We start from the raw sequence: 14,904 nt of genomic DNA, 5'->3' as shown, positions 1-14,904 counted from the left end.
GAAAAGAGCCTCATGTGACCAGCAGGGGGTCTTTTTAAACAAGATGCACCAGAACACAGAATAGTTCACAATATTTTATTTAAACAATGTCATTAAAGCATTTCTTTTTAAAAGCATGTCTTCGGGCCTACTACTCTGCCCTGGAAAGGAAAAGGGATCATGTGAAATAAAATGACAATTTGAATTATTCCAAAAAAATAAATGCACAAACAAAACATGTAATGCAAAAGAAAACAAATTAGTAAATCAAAATAAAAGAAAGCAAACTCATTAATAATTTAAATAATAAGCAAACAAACTGTAAAAGGAAAAAAAAACACAAACACTTTCAAACGGTGGAACAAATCGTTGTTGTCCAATTTCAATGCCTTTCAAATGGGCCAGAGGAGTCGTGCCCCGCTCGCTCAGCCTGTCCAATCAGCAACAGGTTTCCTTCAGAGAGGCCCAAACAAACACCGGCAAGACAAGACAAGACAGCAGAGCGACCAAGCGCTGCAACTCCAAAACAATCCTAAACCAAAAAAAAACTCATTAGAAAACCCGTGGATTCAGGTAAAGTAAATTAAAATCTAAACAGGTATCTTACCCAGGAGTAAGAACCCTAACCCAGCACAGCCGACCCAGGGAGAGAGCGGATCAGCAGGCGAGGGCTAGATGGAAGCAGCACGCCGCAACAACCTCCAGCTGCAGCCACTAGCGCCAGCCGAGCAACGCTGCAGAAACGCACGGCAGGTATAGCACCAAAACCTAACTACAATCCCAGCCACAGATGGAACAAAATGGCATTTACGATTCAGATGAGCGGATCAAGCACACCAGCCACTTGGGCAGCCGTCATGTAGTAGGGGAAACAAAGACACACACACCTCGCAGCGGCCTGCTCAGCTATAAAGCTATTTGCCCCGCCCACCAATCAACTGCACGCTACTTGATACACCTGGTGCACATAGTTGGGAGGGTGGAACACCATCCCACCACATTCTACCCCCTGGTGTTGCATCGTCGCCCCGACGATGAGCCTGCACACTTCAGCACCAAGGACGAAAATGGCAAACTGTGGGTGGGAGACTGGCTGACTAGACCCTGCGGCCTGACCCACAGGTCGCGGAAGGTGATGGACATTCGAATGCTGGCCAGCCCTTGAATGGACAGTGCGACGCAAGGGTAGAGGAACTGTCTCAGAAGTTCGAGCAGGGTGACCATTTCCTGAAGTGGCCTGTAGGGGTAACCTTGGAGCTGCAGAGGTGGATGGTACTGAAGTATCGGGAACCCATAAACACAAGTCATCCTCCAGAGAGTCATCCAACCCCCTTGAAGGCAAGGTAGGTTTTAACTGCAGGGGTACTGGTATGGGCTCTGGCCCAACCCGAGCCTTAAGCATGTCACGATGCACATTTCGAGTTCTCTGCAAATCACTTACAGGAGCCACAGTATAAACCGGCCCTCCAGCCGTCGGAGCTCTCACCACCTGATGGATAACCGGGCTGAAGAGGTCCTGGATTTTATGGCGACCCCTAGCACTATGATCGCGCAGGTAAACCAACTGTCCCTCCTGCAATGGAGCCTCCCGTATGCCCTGATCATGATGCTCTTTTCTACGCCCTGCAGCTACCAGCAAGTGATCCTGAGCATGATGAAAAGCCATAGTTAACCTGGTCTTATTCTCAGACACCCAGTCCACCACCTCACCTGGTGCAGGGTCCCGAACACGACCCAACAAGAAATCTACCGGCAGCTGAGGTTCACGGCCAAACATAAGAAAAAAGGGAGACTCGCCAGTGCTCTGATGAGGGGTAGTGTTGTAACAGAAAAGTACTTGTGGGAGACAGGAAGCCCAATCCCGCTTCCTAGATATTGGTAAAGTGCGCAGCAGATTACGAAGTGTTCTATTAAAGTGCTCACACTGCCCGTTTCCGGCAGGGTGGTAAGGGGTAGTGTGTGACTTTTTAACCCCATACAGGTTACAGAGTTGCTGAATTAACGCACTCTCAAAACTCCAACCCTGGTCTGAATGAATGCGGCTTGGAACCCCAAATCTAAAGAACCATTCAGTCAGCAAAACCTGGGCGACAGTGACTGCTTTCTGATCCCGAGTTGGAACAGCAATGGTGTATTTACTAAACACATCAGTAATTACAAGAACATTTTCCAGACCATTTCGTGAAGGTTCCAACATGGTAAAATCCATGGCAACGATCTCGTTTGGCCGAGAAGCCAACAGATGACTCATGAAAGTACCAGAGCTAGATGTTACATTTTTAGCAACCTGGCACCGTTGACACTCTTGTACCCACTGTTTAATGTCATTAGACATCCCAGGCCAGTAACAGCGCTGCCGTACCAACTCGGTGGTGTGCTCCTCACCCTGGTGTCCGTGCTCTTGATGTAATTGAGTCAGAACATCCTGCTTAAGAACTGATGGCAAAACAAGCTGTAAAATCTCCTCACCACCATCTGACCGATGGACTTGGCAGTACACCACACCATCTCTCTCCACAAGACGACCCCACTGTCTCAAAAGAACCAAGGATAGTTTGGGAAAGCACCGTCTCTCCTCAAGAGTAGGATAAACCTGCCTCTTCCAAAAACCCAAAATGTCCTTCAGGAGAGGATCGGCTTCCTGCAAAGCACAAAGGTCAGACACAGAATGAGATGGCAGAACAGTCACCACAGATTGGGTTACAGACACTGGAACTGGACATGAGGCACGCTGAAGAGCCTCTGGGATGGAGGTGCACGACAAGAGTTCTGCCAGGCTGGTACCTGATGTTGGCTGGCGGGAGAGTGCATCAGCATTGTTATTGCTGCATCCAGAATGATACTTTATATCAAAATCAAAAGCAGCAAGTTGAGCAGCCCACCGGTGCTCCATGGCACCAAGCTTGGCCAACTGAAGATAACTCAAAGGGTTGTTATCTGTATAGACCATACACCGGTGGCCCAAGAGATATTCCCTAAACTTCTCAGTCATGGCCCATTTTAATGCCAGAAACTCCAGCTTCATAGAGCTACAATTAGCCATGTTACGCTCTGAAGGTTTAAGACCTCGACTGGCATATGCGATGGGCCTCACTCCATCCTCCGTTTCCTGTGACAATACTGCCCCAAGTCCACTGTGACTGGCATCTGTCTCAAGAATGAAAGGACGTGAAAAATCAGCATATGCCAACACTGGTGCAGATGTCAATTTAGCTTTTAAAGTCTCAAAGCTCTTCTCGCACTCTGATGTCCAAGCAAATTGAAAAGCCTGGCCAGACCCCTTCCTGGACTTTGTGCCCACTTGTTGTGCCACCAGCCTATGGAGGACCCACTAGCCTAGCAAAACCCTCCACAAAACGCCTGTAATAGCTTGCAAAGCCCAAAAATGAGCGAAGCTCTGAAACATGTGTGGGACGTGGCCATTTAGCCACTGCTTCAGTCTTGGCAGGGTCTGTAGCTACACCTTTATCTGAGATAAGGTGCCCCAAGTATTTAACCTGTTGCTTGAAAAATTCACTTGAAAAGTCACATTAACCAGTGACTGGCCAGTGGAAACTTTCTAAGTCTGCTGTGAATGCTAAATACACACTAAGATTGCACATTGTGTATGAGTTGCTGGTTCTCTGTTCTAATTTGTTACAACAAAGTAAAGCTAATTTGTTATAACTGTTATAACTCCATAGAAAACACACACACACATGTTTCTGCTTAATTATTCCTGGATATCATCCAGATTAGTAATGTACAGTACATATTTCACTATTTTCAGTGAATGATTTGCTTCCAAAACTTCATTTCTCTCCCTTTCCATCTTCTCCTTCTCCACCCACTCACTGAAAGCGGAAATACTTCATCTCAAGTGGGACCTGAACCGTTTTTGGCAGCAAAATGATCCATCATTCTTGAGTCATCAGAGACATTGGGACATCCGAACATACAGAGTGCTGGGAGAGTAGGTGTAGAGTGAGAGCAGGGTCGGCAATAGGTCACAGCTGCAGCTGAATGAATCTCAGCGGGGTGAGATTATACTGCAGAACAGCATGAGGTAAGCCCTCTTCCTTCAGGGCTGTTGATGCCAGATGCAGCTCCCCCTGACACTGCAGATAGGGAAAAGTGTGTTCTGTGTCGTTCACCAGTGAACCCAGACCTCAGACTCTAATGTGGAATCCAATCACCTGCATGCTGAATTGATGTCCAGGAGACTTTGGAGCTTTGTGCATAACAACCCCCTGCAGAGTTAGTTCTGTAATAAGAATATATTGGGGGAGAACTCTATAGACTATAAAGGAAACATTTGAACCGTCATGTTTGAAGTTCTAGTCTTAAAGTGTCTAGCAACTTTACTTCTACTGAAAGCCTCAGCAGAGGAGGTGGAAGTTAGTCTTAGAAACAAACAGGAGCTTATTAGAATGAAGGAAGAGCATAACTGAACATAAAATGTCACAAAATGAAACCATTATAAAACAAGTCAATAAAACTGTGATTGACAAAGGAAGCTGCACATAAAAAACTATTATAGTTTGGGTTTTTTTATTTCATGAGAACATTTATTTATTTAATGGACAATTTATTTAATTTTGATTAAATGGTTCTCTATGGAGTTTTACATAACTGGCAAAAAAAAAAGATGCATTAACTTGAAAAAGAGAATAGGTACAGCTGCAATGGCTTGCAAAAGTATTTGTACCCCTTGAATTTTCCATATTTTGTCACATTACTACCACAAACATAAATAGATGTCTTTGGAATTTTATGCGAAAAAGACTCACTTTGACCAACCATGACTCAGCGGTTAGAATGAGGCAAGACAACAAAAATACAGTTGAGGTGGATTTATTCGAGTAATGCAGGTCACATTTGCACCAAAACCGTTTCACAGTGAGACAAAGAAGCTGGCTTTTATATCCTGAGCAAACTTCGGACATTCCAAGACAAAAAGGAATCAAAATTAATACAGGAAATAAATGTTGTTTACACAAAAACAATAAATGGTACCAATACACAAATCATTTCAACTAAACCAATCTAAAGTTAATTAAAGAATAAATGTATCTTAATGTAACTCCTCAGAGCTTTACCTATCCTAATTGACATGGAGCTTCAGGAGCTTTTCAGCAGCACCTGGAGCATTTGTCTCCTTTGCTGCTCAAACAATCGTTGAAGTGAAATTAAACACATAGAAATGATCAAACAATTTGACATTTTCCCCCACGTTCTCCCTGTACAGGAGTGATGGCCAGTCCCCCTGCGTGAAATTTTACCAAATGTCACAATACAACTGAAATAAAGAACTGAAACAAGAAGCATTTAGTTTGTTAATAAATTAAACACACACAACAAAATAGTAATAGTCCTCTATTAGTGACGGAACTCCTGGTCTCCATCACAAAGACCAACACAAAGTGGTTTAAAATTGTGAAGCAGAAAAAAAAAATTATACAGGATTAAAAGGATTTTTAAGCAAAAATCTAAACTGTATGTGAATTAATCTGCAATAATAACACATTAAAAGGTAAAAGTTACATGCATCTAATTTTTACCTGCTGAGAAAACCTGGAAATTTTCAAAATTCTAAATGTAACATATTACATATATTATGTATTTATTCCCATGACTTGGACTGAAATAAATGTGAATATTAAATAAATATCAGTATTGCATTGAATGACATTTCAATACAAATACATTCCAATAAGTTGTGCAGCCCTATGATTAATTTATTTGATTGTTTGATTAATTCATTCAGTTGTAGTGATTCTAATACTTACCACCTGTATACTGTATATCAAAACTGTCTTTTGCTCAACAAAATATGATTTGTTTATTTGGAAGTGGACAATATTTTAGTTAATATGTACTGTAGCTGGGAATGAGGTGTTTCAGCAAGAGTTTGTTTTGTAACAGTAGGATCAGAATATTTTAAATGGTGTATTTATGACAGCATATTTTAAATCAGTTAATATGTTGGAGTTTTACACTGTGTAGAATCATCATCATGAGACTTGGTTGAACTTTGTGGCATTGTGTATTGATGTAGCAGATGTAAAGGTCAATGGCTGCAGAGAGGAAGCCATCATGTCAGTTTGATTTTCTATAAACATGTTGCTTTTACTGCAGGATGCAATAAAAAGTTTCAGACAAGTCAGTCATTGACTGTATTTATAACATGTAAAATGTAAGGCTTGAGTAGCCCATTTGATGAACAATAACTTTTTAACCATTTAGACAATAATGACTTCATGCAAACAGCTTTTCATTTCTCAATCAAACTGAAGGCAAAGTCGTTTTTTCCATCTTCTAAATAAAATTTTGTCAGGAAAGAATGTTTAAAATTCCAAACCTGAGCGCTTTTTCTGTCAAGTGATCAAAAAACCTCAATGCCATGATGACCAACAAGCCTTCACACCCCATTTCTGGTCTGTCAAATGGTGGCAAGGGAAGAAAAAACTTTAATTCTTAAAAAAAGATGTATAATTACAGGTTGTTTCAAGTTTGGGGTTTGACCCATTCTCACTAATGAATTTAATCAACTTCCACATCCAAAGTGCAACAATAAAAAAAGGTAAGCAGAAACTTGTTTATGTACATGGAAACTGTGAGTGGTGAGCCTGGTTGAAAGAATCAAGCCACAATTTGAAATATTTGACTTACTTTAATAAGTCACACCAGGTTTTTTATAAGAAATAAAAAATCTCCGTATAAAAAAACCCATCAGCGATCTTACAGTACAACCTCCAACCTGAGTTTATAGGTAAATATAGATTTTCAGATTTTGTTTTACTGGCCATTTAGCTTAAGACAGTGAGTACTTAACCATTAAGCACTTTAAAAAATGTAATTCAATGAACTAACTTGTGTCATGAATTGGGTTGATGAGGTGGTGAGGATGATGTGGTGGACCCAGGTTGTGGTGAGAAATGATAGTTTTAATGTTGATTAAGAAGGAAGTACAGAAATCCAGGCAGCACAGGTGAGCTCTGACAATATACGACAAGAACCTGACTGGGAAACACAGACACAGGTGAGATTAAATACACAGAGGATAATCAGGGGAAACAAGCGACAACACAGAGACAATTAACTAGAAACATACACAAAAAACCAAATCCTTAAGGCTTGGTCAAGTCTTTCATGTAAAATATACCTTTTGATCTCAGTTGTAGAAATATGGTTAAATAAAGTATCCAAAAGACTTAATTATTTGTTGTGTGTATTTTCCTGCCACTAAGTGGTTGTTCAGTCACATTTTCCATAGATCTGAATATTGTGTAGTTCAGATACGGACACAGATATTATTTATGTCTCCTTAGTGCATCCATTGAGAGTAAGTAATACTGTTGGGGATTTAGTTTAGTTTCCTGAATACATAGAGTTGTATTTGCACTTTGCATGGTAGAACATTACAGTGGTTTGGGATAGTTTTGTGCATGTTTTAGGGAGCTATCTTCCAGCCATCTAGCATTAGATAATTAAGCTTTGTTTCACATAATTTGATGCAGCTGTTGTTTGAGGTCCTCATTCTCTAATTGAAATGCTTTATTTATCTTGTATATTTTATTGTGACATAATTATTAGCAGGTTGATTATTATTTATGTGCAATAATTATGTACATTTTCATAGTTAAGGATTCATCAGCTTATGGCTTTGTTATAGATTTAATCACATGTTTATTCCTTTTGGGGACATCTTTGGTTGAAATGACTATTTACAGACCAGTACTTGTAATTTGCATTAATTTATTTATCTGTACAGAAAGCACACACACTCACACTCACGCTCATCTATCAGCCCACACTGGCATGGTGATATTTGTATGGAGGAACATCAATTAAAGTTAAGTAAAGCTCAATTCTGGACCTGGACATTCTCTCATTTATTAACCCACCTGAACATATATGTATATATCTGCTGTCGTAATCTGACATCCCGGAGTGTCCAACAAACCAGTGTCAGTCTTCATTACGTAAAGATTATGATTATTTTAAATACTGCTGTATCAAAAATGTATCAATTCAAAAATACTCTACTGATCCCAAAGGGAAATTAAATTAAATAGGTGAAAATATTCAATTCCTAGTAATTGTTAGAATAAAAGAATGGAGGCTGAATTTATTTAGTATTTTGACAGTCAGGTAAATCTGAATCTGTGGTATTCCAGGTATATTACTTAAAATAAAATCACCTGGCCTTTCTTCTTATAACAAGGCTACGTGGCGGAGTGAAGTGGTTGCTGTATTGTATTCGTTACACGACAGTCGTGATAATTATGTCAAGGATTTAATCTTATCAAATGAAGAATCAGGTCTTTGCATAAATAAACTCAATAACAACACCTGCTGTTTTAAATGCTATCAGGCTCAATTAGCATTACTGGCTTTTGCTGCTCTTCTCATGTTGGGGTTGCAACCTAACACTGATCAGACGATCTCTCCAAGCTGGAGTGCTTTCCTCTTCTTAACTGAGAACAGCTCTTGACTGAATGTCAGCTTTGACTATTTATACTCAGTTTAAGGCAAGCACACAAGTTTTAAGCAAGGCGGAGGTTGGCAGCTATCAGATAACCAAATACAATGTCTTGCAAAAGTATTCATATACTCCTTGAACTTTGAATGAAAGAAACATAGAAACAAGTCTGATCTATTCAAAGAAGAAGACTAAGGAAGAACATTGGAACTAGAATCAAATCAAACGCCAGAACACCCAGGATCTGACCCTCTTCTCCATATGTGTCCAATTTTCCTTTTGACCCAGCCATTGTATTATATAAAAAGACAATTTTCAAATCATAATCAGAATTTATCTGTTCACTTCACAAACATCCCTTGTTATTTCGTTTAAAGCTTCACACAGCATGTCATTTTCAAGTCGCCTGTTGTGCATATATTGTCCACATGATGCCACAGTAGGGCAACTGAAGCAACACATGTTGAACAATTTGATGGAAAGCTTCAGTGCATCATGAAGCTTCATCTCCCCATCACAACCCAAAACTGCTTCACAACATACAATTAAACAACAGTAAATAACACGTGCCAGAGACTTTGGCAAACATGGCTATTTTCACACAGAAAATAATACTAAATTACGACAGCAAATTTTCCAAAGACTTACCCTGTGAGGTGATGAGTGAGGGGCAAAGTTACGAAGGCCTGGAAAACCTATCGAAGCCCAGGAGGCACAAACCAGGCAGAGTGCAGAAAGGCACATCAATAAAACAACAGCAAATAAAAATAGCTCAATGAGATAAAATTAACAAATAGTAAATACAACATGAATTAGAAATAATACTTAATAAAGTGCACTTTTAACTTTGTTACCTTCCGGCGTGTGTGTGTGTGTGTGTGTGTGTGTGTGTGGAGTGTAATACATGGTTATGCTGGACTTTTGGCGTACATTTGACGCCAAATGTTCACACAAGCTTTTTGGACACAAGTTAAATAGTGCAAATTTTACTTTGTGTTCAAAAAACATAATGAAAAGGGAATGTTGCACTTTTCACTAGACCTGTGTTTACAGTAGTCCAGTGATTGACGCTGGTGCAGAGAAGCTGTTTGGCCAAATACAGGAACAATCAATAGGGACTCTTTGTTTTGCTTGGCAGACTGTGTCCCACAGTGGCTCCAGTAAAACTTGGTACAATATTTGATGTGCTAATGTTGTTTTGAGTGATCGTCATTTCCCACCAGGCCCACATAAGTGGGTAAACAAATATGAATTATGTGTACTGTATAAACACTTGCGAGCGCCCTCGGGAGGCTTCAGGGAAAGGCCGTGCATGTCCATGCTGCTGCTTACCTTCTGAGTCTATTTGGGTACATTCTATACTGATCCTTAATGCCAAGAACTCTGGGCAATAAAGGTTAGAATCAGATTCATTCCCACCTCGTTTTCAGTGGTTGTAAAAATTTATTTTATGGCTCTTTATATATTTGCCTTTTTTCTTTTTCATGGGCATTAGCATATGATGTTTTTAGTTCTGGATTATTTTACATATTTGCTTCTTTCTTTCTTTTTTTTTTTTTACTGATAAAACACTGGTTCAGATTTGGTTATTTTACGGTTCAACCAAACTGCAATTCAATTTTTATGTAATTTGTGTTTTTAGCTAGTCTGGGAAAAATTTTAATTTTATTCACAAAAGAAAAGCAGTTTTGATCTTTCCAAAAATTATTAAGAATGCTGTACAAAGGCAAAAGTTTAGATCTGTAACTTGTGGTTTTTCTGATAGCTTGGATGTGTTAAGGCATAAAGGCGCTAAAGAAAATGTAGAACACACCTATTTACTTTCACTCGGTCTAGTTCTATGTTTCATGTACAGATCATACACGCAGAACAGTTTTATTGTCTGTTTTCTGAGGATTTACATCATACATATTGAGAAGAACTGATATCCATATTGTTGGGCATGTTTCTTCATTCTGTCTCTCATCTTCATCATCTCTAAATCAAATTTTTTGCACATTAAAACCCAAACTGAAAGCGAGCACACTTTGTGCCAATTGAGGTTAAATTTTACTGGTTATCTTTACATTTAAGAAACCAGATCATTAAATTTGCAGATGACTCCAGTGTAGCTGACCTCACTCTACTGCATGTATGTGGTTCGGGGTTTAGGAACACATCCCTCACTAGTTGTGCAGCAGGCGTTAGGCAAGATCATTTGTACAGAAGTTTGGACATATGGGATCATTTAAAGAACGTTAGAGAAGGAACAAAGGAACAGGTAAAAAAACAATATACTGTACATCCAAAAGGGTTAAAGGTCCAGAAAAAGCAAAATATGAGAAAAAATAATTTTCATCTATTATCATAAACGCTTGTCCCTTGTGGGGTCACCAGTGGTGCTTCTGCTTATATCCAGCGGACTTTGTGTGCCTTGGAAGCACACAAGCTTGTTATGATTATTTGTTGCACATATTTTCCAAGTTTTTCTATGTTGTGTTTATGTCTATTTGTTTTTTAGCTGTTCAATAATTTAGTCTGTTTAAGAAACACTGTCTCATTTTGTTGAGTGCTATTTGCTCAACTATGAAATGACAACAAATTGATCTGAAGTTGTTTATGAATCCCTGATATTGTTTCAGCAGAAGGTTCCCTTGTTGGAGTTGCACCACCAAGTAATTAGTTTTAGCTTCATGTGCATTTCTGGCTTGTTTAGTCTCAAGATAGTAACATAGACTGTTGCTTATAAGTGAAATACTGTTTTATTATTTTATGGTTAGTAAGGGAAACTGTATTTCTAATTGCACAGTATAATTTTGAAAACGTTCATGTTTGCCAGCTTAATTTTTTATTTATTTTTAATTTTTAAAACTTTTTTTAACACAGCACATCTGCATGGTATGGTTGTCAAAGTCGATCTATTATAATAACTGACCTAATTCCCTCTCCCTTGTTACTTTTTTAATTAAAATTGTTCCTGATCTTGTTATCTAGTTGTCATAGTGTTGACAATTAGTAGCAAAGCATTGCATCCATTTTTCTTTTGTATATCTCGCATACATTTAAGATTTAGCACATTAAAGATAATAACCTGACAGCCAATGGTAGTCATCGTCAGTGAGCAGCTTTTTGTCCTCTGGCAGGGAGTTGGGGTCGGGGTCTTGTGCGTGTCTTCATGTTGCAACAGGTCTGTAGTCGGTCAGGGTGGAGATGGAGGAGCTCAATTTTCTTCACAGATTATCTGTCTCATATTACACGGTCATGACATTGTGAGTTTTACTAAATATATATAAAACATATTTTTTATGAAAGTTATACCAAAGCATTAATGAATCTTCCTTCTTCAGGTAGACGCTGGAAGAACAGCTCATCTTTAGTTTACACCGTTTGGAGTTTGAATTTCCTTAGAACCTTTTTGAAGTATTTCAGTGAGATGAATGTGAGCCCATGTGCTGTTTGAGTAACTGCTGCACATATAATCATTTGATCAGGTTTTCTTATGATATATCTAACTTCCAAACTCACACTCTCCTAAAAAAATTACAACAAATACTTAACAAAGATTAAATCTACTATTCTTTGTTCATTCCTTTCCAAAACTATGAATGAAATTAGACTGGCTTTCACCACAGAACCACCAACATTGCATCAGTTAACTTTGTAAGCTCACAGACCAGATTAATGAGTTCTTTGCTTTAATATTTGACTTGTTTCATTCATGGACAGTTTAATCTGCTGATCAATGCTATTTGACTGAGAGCTGCAGACTTTAAATACTTGATCATGTTGCTTCACAAAGAGTCCAATCAATCCTAGGATGGCTGAACTGAACAGCTGACATTCAGTCACAACACAGATCCTTGTGATCCTTGGGCGTCTGCTTTCTCATCGTCTCTTTCATTTATAATTTGCATAATTTGCGATTGTCACCAATCACCACTTCTTCATATGTAAGCTCCCTGGTTTTATTGTTTATTGCTGAATTCTTCTGTTATTCACATTCTGATTTCCTGTCTTCCTTCAGTCAGTGCTTTGTTTTCACCAGGAGATTTCTCATCACCATGCTCATCCCAATGTCATGCCTGCATTGTTGTTTGCTTCAACTACCAAACATGACAACAGAGCATAGCGATAGATGGATGAGTAAACTATACAACCACTTCAGAGTTGTTTTGATATTTAGACTATCCGGTGTATGAAATGTACCTGAATGCATCATGAAAGCACAGCTGCAGGGACTCCCCACAACAGTACCAGTGTGTTTATACTTTAGCTGACTTTTCTCCTGTACCTGTGATATTTACATTCAGTTTGATGTTTCAGATGTTTCACTACAATCATGATGATTGTAAAGATAATCTTATGAGATATTTTTGTTGTGTGTTAAGAGTGATCTTGTTGGGACCACTCCGATCCAAAATAGGGGATATTCAGCATTTGAATTGTCCGGCCCGATATTGCAGTACTTGTTTCCCAAGGACAAACAAGGACGTCGCCTGTTGAATGTGATGCATTAAAACTCGTTGTAATGTGCCAAAAACAGTTTATGGGGTAAAAATACGCAATTTATAAAACAGGTTGGTGATATAGGAAGTTGGTGACCAGAGAGAGTTGAGTTGCCAGAGGACTTTAGTTGCTGCCCAGCAGTAACTGTATGCAGGCTTTGCTGACATCACAGTGATGGGAGGTAATGTATGTAGACTTAGTCATAGAAAAGCAATTTACAGGTGGGGCTCATCAAATCAGCTCAGATATCACACACAGGCTTATAGTGACAATACCCAGTATGAAATGAGAAGTTTGAATAAGACGTTGAGCTATAGTAATCAGATAACACTTCACCAGCGTAATCAGCATCACTTGTCTGATGAGGAAGAACATTCCTAGTTTTTGTGGGCAAAAGAGGCATCATTAATACCACTCCAACAATACTTGAGATTAGGACCCTCTATTCTGCTGCAGTTTATGTGGGGCAAAGCTTGGGAAAAAAGATCTGAAAGAAAGAAGGAAGACATTAATTGTTTTTTTCCAATCAACTGAATGAGCCCTGATCAGCTTTAATATCTAAAGATTTTTTTGTTAATGTTTTCCTTGCAATGGTTTCACTCACAGATTACTTGGACCATCAGACTCTCCCTTTTCTTCAGATAAGTTCCTGAGTAACTTGCAACCATGAAGTGCTGCAAAATTAAAAATGCTAAACAGACCACCACAAGTCAAACCTCTGAATTTGACTCTTGATTTTTTGAATTAATTAGACTTTTGTGGAAATTTGTATTTGTGTGATGTTCCCTGATGATGAGGGGGTTTAAGACACTTCAAGTATATCATTGTAATTTTGAATTCCATATTTCTACATATATTTGTGTGTCAATGCAAACACACTTGTGTAGCCATCTGTGCCTCTGTGTGTGCACTAGCATGCATACAGGTTCCTGCATGCATATGTGTACAGAAGTCAAGATTGGCTTATGCACAACGATATCATACCTTTAGACAAGTCCCAATACCACATACACAAGTTCAAATAATAGTAATAAAAATGCTGAAATCACTTATTAAGAGAAAATTTATATTAAAAAACCACATGCTATTTAACTACACCGTGTTCCAAATTATTATTCATGCAATATTTTCTCAGATTTTCTTAAATGGTCAATACAAATGTTGGTCAGTATAATTTTCAAATCATGAACTATTACAGTATAAATCAAATTTTACTGAACAAGGCTCCCCATAAGAACAGCATTTTTTTCAAAAATAAAAAACTCAAAATGCACTGTTCCAAATTATTATGCACAGCAGATTTTCTAAACATTTTATGGATTATAAAGAACTGCAAACAGTCATTCTTTGAATGTGCATCATTAAGTGGTCACATGTACTAAAATCAAAAGCTATTTCAATCAAAAACATCTTAACAGACCGAGTTACATGTAACTCGGTCATGTACATAGGACCCCTTCTTTGATATCACAGCACAATTCTTGCATCCATTGAACTTGTGAGTTTGTGGATAGTTTCTGCTTGAATTTCTTTGCAGGATGTTTGGGTATTCTGACATCCTGAATACCCTCAAATCTTCTGCTTGAGGAAACTCCAAAGGTTCTCAATAGGGTTGAGGTCAGAGGAGGATGGTGACCACACCATGAGTTTCTCCCCTTTTATGCCCATAGCAGCCAATGAGACAGTGGTATTCCTTGCAGCATGAGATGGTGCATTGTCATGCATGAAGATGATTTTGCTACTGAAGGTACGGCTCTTCTTTTTGAACCATGAAAGAAAGTGATCAGTCAGAAAGTCCATATACTTTGCTGAGGTCATTTTCACACCTTCAGGGACTCTGTAGGGGCCGACCAGCTCTCTCTCTCTCTCCCCCATGATTTCGGCCCACAGCATGACTCCACCACCTCCTTGCTGACGTCACAGCTCTGTTGGGACATGGTGGCCATCCACCACCAATCCACTACTGTGTCCATCTG

The sequence above is a fragment of the Xiphophorus hellerii genome, chromosome 15 (genome assembly GCF_003331165.1).
Source record: "Xiphophorus hellerii strain 12219 chromosome 15, Xiphophorus_hellerii-4.1, whole genome shotgun sequence".
Taxonomy (NCBI): Eukaryota; Metazoa; Chordata; class Actinopteri; order Cyprinodontiformes; family Poeciliidae; genus Xiphophorus; species Xiphophorus hellerii.
This window is presented reverse-complemented; position numbering follows the sequence as displayed.